The sequence below is a fragment of the Battus philenor genome, unplaced genomic scaffold, assembly GCF_028537555.1.
Source record: "Battus philenor isolate CCGP_79_NKW_IND1 unplaced genomic scaffold, ilBatPhil1.0.hap1 SCAF_25, whole genome shotgun sequence".
Classification (NCBI taxonomy): domain Eukaryota; kingdom Metazoa; phylum Arthropoda; class Insecta; order Lepidoptera; family Papilionidae; genus Battus; species Battus philenor.
In genome coordinates, this window is record NW_027181688.1 from 5285385 (window position 1) to 5296321 (window position 10937).

At 32.7% G+C, this 10937-nt stretch overlaps 2 non-coding genes across 2 annotated transcripts; one reads left to right on the top strand and one right to left on the bottom strand.

The window, feature by feature from the left end:
- The first annotated feature begins 3331 nt into the window (after positions 1 to 3331).
- TRNAE-CUC (transfer RNA glutamic acid (anticodon CUC)) lies at positions 3332 to 3403 on the top strand. Its single transcript has one exon. It is a non-coding gene; the product is annotated as a tRNA-Glu (tRNA).
- Positions 3404 to 3879: 476 nt separating this feature from the next.
- Positions 3880 to 3952, bottom strand: TRNAF-GAA (transfer RNA phenylalanine (anticodon GAA)). Its single transcript has one exon. It is a non-coding gene; the product is annotated as a tRNA-Phe (tRNA).
- Positions 3953 to 10937: the final 6985 nt, after the last annotated feature.

Consider the following 10937-nt stretch of genomic DNA (forward strand, 5'->3'; position numbering starts at 1 on the left):
TTAAATATATTTTATATTCCTCGATAAATTCTCAACAAATGCTAATGCACATGGCATATAAAAGCGCTTTAGTTCTCCGCGCACTGCGTGCATTCGGAAAAACTCTTGCGTTTAAAAATTGTTTTTTTAAAATTGATCAGGGGGCATAATATTTCATTTTGTATTCCTTTGATTTAATTATAGAACATTTATAAAAATATTTCAGAACGTTTCAAATGAATCTTATTATCTTACCTAAATTATGTTAGTGAAGTATGAAAAATTGTTATCACTTTTAAATAAAGTGGGTGATTAATTATAGGTTTAATATGTTTAAAGATGTGAATGCTCATTTGTTCAACCACTATTAGTTAACTCATTTGTCAGTTTCAAAAGCGATTTAATATTAAAGTGACTACATATTACATTACCGGCCCCTAATTCCAATAGAAATAAAGTCATCGCATTATACTGGGTAATTGTGGTTAAGGGTATATGTAAGTTTTGTAATTTGTTTGGGGAAATAAATATAATGTTTGTTGTGGATATAATGTGTGATGCGGATAAGATTAATCTTTTGATTGAAGGCGCCTTCACTTACGAAGCAATCTATCCGGGTGCATTTAAATATCGTATCGTGTTCAGGTCAATACATGTTCTTGATTTTCTGGACGATATGACACCGAACAAAATGGGAACTATTCATAATTAGACAAAACCACTCCGCCTTCGTCAACGCGAGCCGCCGCACGCATAATTAATAAAAAAAAAAACATTTAAAAAAATATAGGAGAATACAAATTACTAATAACTGGGTTGCCATTTTAGTATTCTTCTTATATGTTACCTGAATTAATTTTAAGCTAAGCCAACAATAAAGATCTCCATCTGTTTTTTTTTCATATTTTATGCAGAGGAAGCCGCTGATACGGAGCAGGTCTTCTCTTCTCCGATCATTGATAAAAGGGTTGATGGAATTTCATCCACAACCTCATCTCCCAGTTCTTTCCCAAGTGGCAGTTATGTTAGCCAAGTAATAGAAACCGACGATGTCGAGGTAAAACGAGGTTTGGGCAAAGCACTTTCTGTGCCCTGCCACCTCAAGCACGCGATATCTACAAAACACTAATAGGCTAGCACCGTCTTAATTAGTTTTATATATGAAACCTATGTAACATTTATAGAGTACATCAAACATATTTAGTTCATCTAGTACTGTTAATAGATAATTTAATCTTTTTTTTAGTTACCGACTACGGGAGCGCCATGCAAAATTTCTTTTAAAAATGTAGAAAAACGTTAGGTTAAGAATTAACCTCGCTTTTGTGAAAAATACATTCAATTCTGATTAACTTCTCAGGGATGAGGGTTTAATATTAAAATTTACTGCAAATTGTATCCCAGCGATGAAGCTTAGGTGTTTCTTTTAAAGATAACATCGTGTACTTACGGGAGCTTTAAGTTTTTCTATTTAATATGATAAAAGCTATTTAAGTTTTTTGCGATAGGTAGGGAAAACTCATCTAAATTTGTATTATTTTAAATGTGACTAAAAAGACACGTTGGTTTGTTTACCATAGAACATGACTAAATGTTACTTTACAAAACCTTGTACAGCACTAACAATTTATAATTTGTAAAGTTATGGTTAATATCACTAACCGAGTTATGTTGGTAGTTTTAAATATTAATTGCTTGAAGTGGCACTCAAAAGCACACTGTCTCTATCTCATAGACGCTTCATTTTTTTTAGCTTTGTATGAGTATCATCGATTATTACAATATTACTTGTTTATAATTAACTACTTCCGACATACACAAAGTGATACATAATTGTTATTCTAACTATTGTTTAAGGTTAATACGGCGTAATTAATGTGTCATAGGCTCCAGCACAAAGTGACGGAGAGACAGAGGGGTCAACGATTCCGTCCCGTACAGCAGCTTCGGTTGCGCTATAACAATTAATATTAAAAAAACGAAAACAGCAATGAATAAACTTGCAAACGGCACAAACTCGTTTTAAGTTAGGATGGCAATCACAACAATTTTAATTAATTTGAAATGAAAATTCAAAACGACTCGAACTATATCTGAGATATTTCGCATCAAATCTTTCTGCCTAACGTGTCTTCAGTTTCCAGTGATCTAACATTGGTTATAATAGTAATAATAATTTGTTAAACAATAACCCCTTTAAAATAATATGTTATAACATGAAAACTATAAGTTTTATAGGATTTCGGACATTTTTCATTTTATTAGGTTAGAAGGTTGTTTAAGAAGGTAAAAAAGGTACATGGAAAAAAATAATTCCTACGCGATGCACTACAGAATTTTTTCATTACTTAAAAGTTATTAAAACAGTGAAACTGTTTCAGTTTCTTCGTTTACTCTTTATATTAGGTTAGGTCTAGTGGCTAGGATACCTGGCTCTTACCCCTCCTGGGTGGGGTTGGGTTCGATTCCCGGTGCCGGAAAATATGTTGTCGTATTATACTCTATATTTAATTCATTTCTGTTTAAAATACAAAACCACTTCGTTCGCATTTGTCAACTAATATAGTTTGACTACTGTGTAATGTTTTTTTTTTTGTTAAGTGTTCATTAAGCTTGGAAATGAATTGCTTTACAACTGTATTAAAGATATTGTAAAGGACACTGATTGTTTGGAACTGGACTGTTTGGAATCCTCGTAGTTTTTTATTAGTTTATTAAATGGAATGATCCTACTATGGAGGAGTTTTATCTGATATTAGTTTTAAGCAAATTTGGCTTTTCTGATACTTTTCTTTCATATGTTATCACTGCATGGTCCTGTGTAGATAATAACATGAATAAATGAACTGATAAGAGCGCTAGTTTAACATATGAATAAAATGTGAATTCGAATATAAATGACAAAGCAAACATTTTGAAAATTAAAGCGAGCTCACGTGGAGCTTAATCAACGACCGCAGTCCGCCACGCGCTCTTAGTAGCGTTCACATTTGTAGCGGTGCGCTACGACTGTGCAGTCTGCGGCCGCCGAGCGATGTAATTGACTTTGCAGGAACGTAATTATAAAACTTTTTGTAAAGCTTTAAAAACATCGTGGTAAAGGCTTTACAGAAAACTGATAAAAGCGATAACACTTATGAGGAAACATCTGAATTACGGCGTTCCATTGAGTCGTTCATTCTCAACACATTTGATACAGTTGTTTAAGAGGAGCGCTTGTACGAATAGAAAATAATTCTCGAAGTAATTCTTGGACAGTAATTTTATTTTAAGAACAAAAATCTATTAGTAAAATTTACCAAAACGCATTTAGTACTGATAAATAAAGCTTTCATTACAATGTTTACTCGCATCCGGTATGGTCTAGTGGCTAGGATACCTGGCTCTCACCCAGGAGGCTCGGGTTCGATTCCCGGTACCGGAAAGAGATTTTTTGCATTTCTGTAATATTTCACAAATTTTAATATTTGAAATATACAAGTATCTCTGGTTTCTCATCTAACTTAAATCGAAACAAAAACATTGGAACTCTGTTGAAAGACAAAATAAACCATCAACCATAATTACGTATTGTGTATAACAGCAGTTTTTTATAACAATACAGTTGTTTATTTAGAAAGCATATCTTCATCTACCTGATCTGTGTTGTTTTAATGATAATAATGGAATTTATTAGTAAAACTATAACGATATCATTTCCTTTATTGATTTATTATCCAAATATGGTATTTTACATCCGATCGCATATATCACTCGAACATCACCGAAAATCTCAGTCCTCTATCACTGGGCTCACACTCCCAATAAATAATGTACATTGCAAATAAAGTAAGAAGATCATTTGAATTTCAGTTACATTTACAGGGAAGCTACAAAAAGACTTTATCAAAAAAAAACTGTTGCCGAAACCCGGGATCGAACCAGGGACCTTTAGATCTTCAGTCTAACGCTCTCCCAACTGAGCTATTTCGGCTTGTATATATTTAATTAAAAGATTAACCAAAGTAATGAATCAAAAAGTTTTAGATAAATATATTTAACGAAATTTATTTTTAATGTTTTTTTTAATGTATGGATATTTTGTCAATATCATACGGAATATCGACTATAAATAAGCGCTTTCATAAAACAAGTTTTGTGCAAAAAACAAATATACTTGGCATATTTAAGTGATAGTAAAGTAGGCTGTGATAATATGTATGTAATGTGTTGAGTACCGATCGGCGTAAATTTCCTGTTACTGTTTACGAAAAGTGTTAATTATAATAAACAATACAGGTGTTGAAGAAAACTGACACAATATTCAAGGTCAATTTTTAAAAACGTTTGAATTTAGTTTATGAAATTGAATAAAATGATTGTATCCATACTTTTAAGTAAAGCTTTAATTCCGTTCTGTGTTCATATCTGATATGCTCTTGTAGCCCTAGCTCTCACTTAGGAGGCTCTTGTACGATGCTCGGTACCGGAAACCATTCTCTGACATTTATTGAAAAATTTTACTGTAGCATATACTGTGTAATATATACTACCTAATTAAAAACTCCTTAACTACCATCAGACGTCTGAAATAAGATCGTTTATTGAACCATAGAAGCCGTCGAAGGAGACGATCAAAAGTAATAGTTAAGGATATGGGAATATATCGTAATGGGGTATGTAAACCAGTCTAGTAGATAACTCTATCAACAATATATTTTATACATCTGTATACATATAAATGCATAGTGATACAACTGTTGTTATTAAGCACACCTTTAACTTTATTACATTTAAATTTATATGTAACACCTAATATATTTAAAATTAGAAGTTTTTATAAAATAAATTAAATTTATTCATTTCAACAAAAATAAATACTGGTTGAAATATAGTGTTTATGTTTTATTTGTATATAACTAGCTCTGCTGACAGACTGCACTGCGAGTAGTTATTGGCCGTCGCATTACAAAAGAAAAAAATATGTGACATGGTTCGGGGTGATCACGTAATTCATTGATTAATTTGATAATGATAAATTATATTTGTGGATAATAAAAATTGATTGATGCAAGCAGTCACTGTCAAACGCACGAAATAAAAGCAAACTATTCATCAATTCATTTTTTTCTCTATAATCCCTTCTACAAAGTATTCCGATACTTATATGACGTAAGTACAAAGTTCCAACTCGAATTGAACAGAGGACAGGGAAATTGAAGCGATCTCAAGGCGGAACTCCGTAATCACCGAAACAAGAGCGAACGATCTCAAAGTAAGAGTTATATTTGTACACATATTAATAATGAACTGTTAAACAAGTTTAAATATATTGCATATTAAATTTAAAACACCTTTTAAATATAAAGATACTTTAGTAGTAGCAATATACAGCAGAATATATCATCATCACGGTCATCATGTCAGCCGATACACGCCCGCTACTGGGCATAAGCGTTTTTCAAAGATTGCTACGATGATCATACTATATGTAAAACTTTTTCGGTAATGCTACAATTTTTTTATGTTAGTAGTTACTAAGTTTTCTTCTATCAAGCTTTTAATTTTTTTCATTACAAGTTCTGACCGTGGCTTAGTTTTGACAGATATTCAAGATCTTCCTTATTTACGACCGTTAATAGCGTCTTGATGGTTGGGGCAAACACGATCGAAACTACCGCGGCCGTCCCATCACGGACCTCAGGGCATATCGAAGGCATCTCGAGCGCAATCATTTTGTGTCATAAATTCCCGCATTCAAAGAGCAATCGACGCTCTATATCGGTTGTCGAGCATCGGTCGCTTATGTAAACCTTTTCATTGAATCAGTGTACTTATCTTCAACAGAGGAACTCTATATATATTTGCAGCAGCCACACTTGAACTTATTTTATCGATGTCGCCTAATTCATAAAAGTAAATTCCGTACTAACTGAATAAACATTTCCCAGTTCGTACTGAATTTTAGAGCCGAAAGGAAGCTTCTCGTCCTGTTAAATAGAAACACTAGGTCATGCATTTACAATTGCATTTAAATACTTTTATAAGGTTTTTGTTGTATGCACCAATTTACCTGTATCACCTGTAAACAAACAGATCCACATTTTGTCATTTTCTGGTATAAAAAGTAATGCTCTGTAAGTCTCCATTATTCTCTGTAATGAAAGACAATAAGTTACTCTGCTGACTAGATTGTTGTACACTTTAGTACAAGTCCGTTTCACTCTAATGCAATTACATAAACTGAATCACTTCGAATTACTCGCTTTATCTTTACCAGATATCATTGTGAGGGTAAATTTGGAGTCGAGTGAAACTTACGAGTATGTAGAGCATTAGGGCAGTAACACACTAAGTGATATTAATGTTACAGATTATTACGATTTGATTAGGTTAATTTGTTTATATAAAATGAATCTCTGCCTGAGAACTATTTTACCGATTTTTTTTATTAAAGAGACGCTTTTGGAATAATATGGCGTCGAAAACAATGTTTAATATTCAATGTTCAACGTTGGTGCGAATAAATCGCAAGTGTAGTAGATGAATGTTAGTTAGTTGACTTTGATTTTGAATTGAAATGGCTAATCATGTCATATGTTCCCGTGATGGGAAACCATAAAAATTCTAAGCGTAGATTAACAAACCAGAAAATATTTATAACAAACTTCGTCTTTTTAAGATTTGTTTTACTTCTTAAATTTCGAATTGATTATTAATATTTACATTAAATTTATTAATATTTTTAATTTTTAATCAATACATTTATGGCACAGGACTGACGTTCTCTGGAGCTTAAAGGTTCTGTAGCGGAGACCACGGACCGGAAAGCACAATGCAGGACGTGCACGCCGGTAGACAGACAACTTGGTTAAGCCAACTTCCAACGAGGCCTGTGTCCATCACCGGATCCTCTACGGCTTAAATGATGATAATGGTAATAAAATCTCTAATAGCGTTAGGTAATCCATTATCTATCCAAAAATATGACTAAAAATGACTTTTTTTATAAATACAACACGTTGCTATTTTGCATTAACATATATAATGCAATAGAAACTATAGATTCATATATTCCTATCAATCTAAATCCAAATCTAGTTTAACTAATGTATACATAAATTACGAGTTAAAAGTTGTTAATGTGTGAGAGGAAGATTAATGTTCATCAATGAGATAGAAAGATTTTATCTCTCGCACCCACTTTATATCTCCGTCGGTCCTTCTTGAGTTTCAATAAAAACAAACGCTTAATGAAGTCGACGCAATGAACTTAACGCGCGCGGAGGATTCTCATCGCGTTACATAAAGATTCTTAATGCAGCGGCACTTGTAAATATATAATCCGTTACTTTGGAGCAAATGCCGCGCTCTGTAATAGGACACTTTCTTTTTATCACTTCTGTGTTATGCTCTAAGCTTCCGTAATTAGCACTCGACTCGTAATTGTATTCGCAACGTTTATTTTTAGATATTATAACAGTTTTAGTTCACACTGTATGTGTCGACCATTTATTTTGTAGAAAATTATGACGTTTTGCCTCACATTAGTCTACATGGAATTAAATGACCGATCAACCCTTTTCCTTCTTATTTTACCATACATTTTTATTTGTTTTACAAGAATTCAATAAAGAGATGTTTTATGTTTATTGTTTTCCGCCTATTCCTGTTCTATTGCGTGTTATTTTTTTTCCTTTTCTATCATTTATCTAACTTTTACAGCTATATTCTATTCTTTTCTATCTCTTTCTATTATATACTTAACTCTTGTTTTCTTTTGCATCACATTCTCACCTGTTTTGTACTATTATGTCTCGTTATATTCTGGTATTTGTTTTCTTTACCATTTTCTGCTCTATTCTGATCACTGTGTTTTTTTACGTTTCTCTTGTTCTATGCTATACTATCCCATTTTATCCTGCTTAATTCTATACAATTTTGGTTTTATTTTCTCTCTTCAGTGTACTATGTTATATTCTGTTTTATTCCTTTTACGTCCTGTGCTCTTCTGTGTATTGTGTTGTGCACCGTTAACTACATAACATATTTTCATTAATGGCAGACCCAAAAAGTATTCCACAAAGTATTCTTCCCAAAGGCATTGGGGTAGCGCCGTTAGGTTAGTTGCAGCGAGTAGTTTGGAAAATAAAATAAAAACTTGGTACAACTCGATACCTATTAAAACTTCCTCGCATTCTACAATAAGATTGATGCAGACAGAAATTTGCTACGCAAAATTTATTTCAATTCTTGTAAACATAAGAACTATTACTAATGTGGAATTGACAATATTTAAACTACTTTTATGATTAGCTGACCCCTTTTTTGTCTATGACTAATCAATTAGGACCTCAAAGCGAACTGCCAAATGCGCGAAGTTTGCAGCGAATTATCAAATGCGCAGTTTCATTTATTGATACATCTTTTTAATTTCTGCGCTATTTTTTAAGAATTTTTTTTAATAGACAGAATTGTTATAAAAGGTGATAATAAATACAGTGGTATACAGAACGATTGGTTTTAGGTGTAAAAGCTATAAAGGGACAAATGTCATACCTCATTAGCGGTTCTTATATAGTAAGCTCTTTACGAAAATCAATAATTTTCAGAACTATCACTCTGAGTTGACAAGCTTTAATGCTTTTATCTATTTCCGTGACCGGTTACAAACGAGTAATATATTAATCTCCTTGAAACTTTCATATCTATAACCAATCAAAAACTATATGCCTCAAGAAAAACTTATACCTAACTTAATTATGATAATGTAAATAAATTTAAATTATATTTAATTCATATATATATTGACGTTTTGTTAAAAGTAAAATTTTAACAAATAATAAATAATAGACAAATAAATCTCAGGAAGATCAGGAATAATAGTGAAAACGTTTATTTCCTCGACAAATTCGTCTTGTCTTGCACACCGTGCCTTTACAAAATTGTTATTATCTTACTACTTCAGCTGTTGGAACAAAGTATCTTGTGAGAGAACACGCAGCATATAATCCGCCATACGAGCTGGATTTGTCAGATTATACGTATCGTGTTTTCCGTCTTATTATAAATTAGTTTCTTCCCGTTTACCTGCACCCTTTGCAAACAGCGACAAGTTTATATGAGTTTTGGCTTACCGGAGACTGAACTCTCTATTTTATTAAAGTGTTCAAACGACCTTGGTAATGTCGTTGACTTTCTCTGGACAAAGGCGGCTTTTAACCGGTTCTTTTATAAATCTGGGGAGAGACATGTGTCCAGTGGTGGTGTTCTTATGGATTAATGATGTTGATGACACTGACAAGTCATTAAGTTACAGTATCCTTTTGAAAACTGACAGATGTGTAGCAGTAACAGAAAAAAAGGAAATTATTAGTAAAGATCAGGTAGCCGAAGGCCCCAACCTTCGCAGGTAAAATTCAAATGCGTCAGTACATCCAGAAATTTAAATCAGAGTTGTTACACAAAAATCACAGATAATTAATCACTGTTCTAAATAAGACGTCGTGAGCGTAACGAAAGAAACTGTACGGCACTCAAACGGGTCAAAAGCAAATCTATAATTAATTAAAAAAGTTTTTACTACGACCTCTTTACGTCTATTGTTGTATTCTGTTTTGTTTTGTTTATTTGTATTTCAGTGACATGTAATTATCAGTTTCTATTAATTATTTAGTAATCTATGAATTCAATGATTATTTCTTACTCTCGTTAACACTGCTAGCATCAATTATTCACCACAGCTTAAATAATTATTGATATAAATATAATAAAAGTGCATTATTTTTTATATTTTATTAAAAATAGTTATTTGTACTTTTATTTATAAGTTTTTATATATACTTGTTTGCATACTTTTTAAATACGTATTTAATTTTGACTTGTAAACACATCATAAATTTTGAAATATTGTTTAAACTATCAAGGAATTTGGTCACTTCTAATACAAACCATGAATTACGAATGTATTCTGATGATTTTATTCTCGACTTCTTCTTTAAGATTGTGATATTTAAGATAGAGACTTATGACTATGTAGGATTGGTCGTAGTACTGTAGCTCTTTGTTCTTCTGTAGCTTCTTGTTCTTCTTTAGTTCCTTGATCTTCTGTAGCTTCTTGTTAATGTTGACCGCACCTCCGCTAGCATTTATAATGAGCGCGGAGACTCTCAACAGCGCGATGCAAACTTTTGTTGCGTCTACTGTGGCGCCATTTGTCATTTATCCGTGTCATTGCCGCCGCCGCTGCGATGCGATCGACGGACACGTTGGTAAGAGCTCGTTGCTAGGCAACGCGTGTTAGAGTGGCGCGCGATATGCACGCTACAACTATAAAGATATTCTTCTTTTCAAATGTAAATCTTCATTTAAACATTGAAATTATAACATCATTAAAACTAGAAGCAAAATAGTAAAATTTTCAAAAGAAATAACACTTGATCATTTGCACTGGATCCGAAAAAAGCGTTGCCTATATCGCCATATCTATAAAAGAAATATATACGAAGGGCTAGTAAACAAGCATTATATTATTTATGTACTCTCCGAACACCAGACTTTAGCTCGTTAAAAAGCAGTTTAAAAACAAAAGATTGCTCTTAGCGCAAAGGCTGGTAGCAATTTTCACGCCGCGTATCAATTATCAAAGTAAGAGCGCATGATTTACAAATGGCGGCAACTCACGCCGCAGGCCACCACAGAAAATCATATTTTAAGGCGCGATCTGATACAGATATGCAATTAATTATAAAGCAAAATAACAGATCAGAGGCCAGACAATAAATGCGTTAAAAATGCTTTAAATTTGTTAAATTATTAGATTTTAGAACTGGTTGATTTATGTACTTTGTTTATTATTATACATTAAACCGGATGCCACTGCCCATCCTTTGGAAACTTCTTAGTGAATAGTAGCAATAATATACAATTATTGCACAAAGTGTGAATAATATAAGATTGTATCCCGGAAATTGAACCCG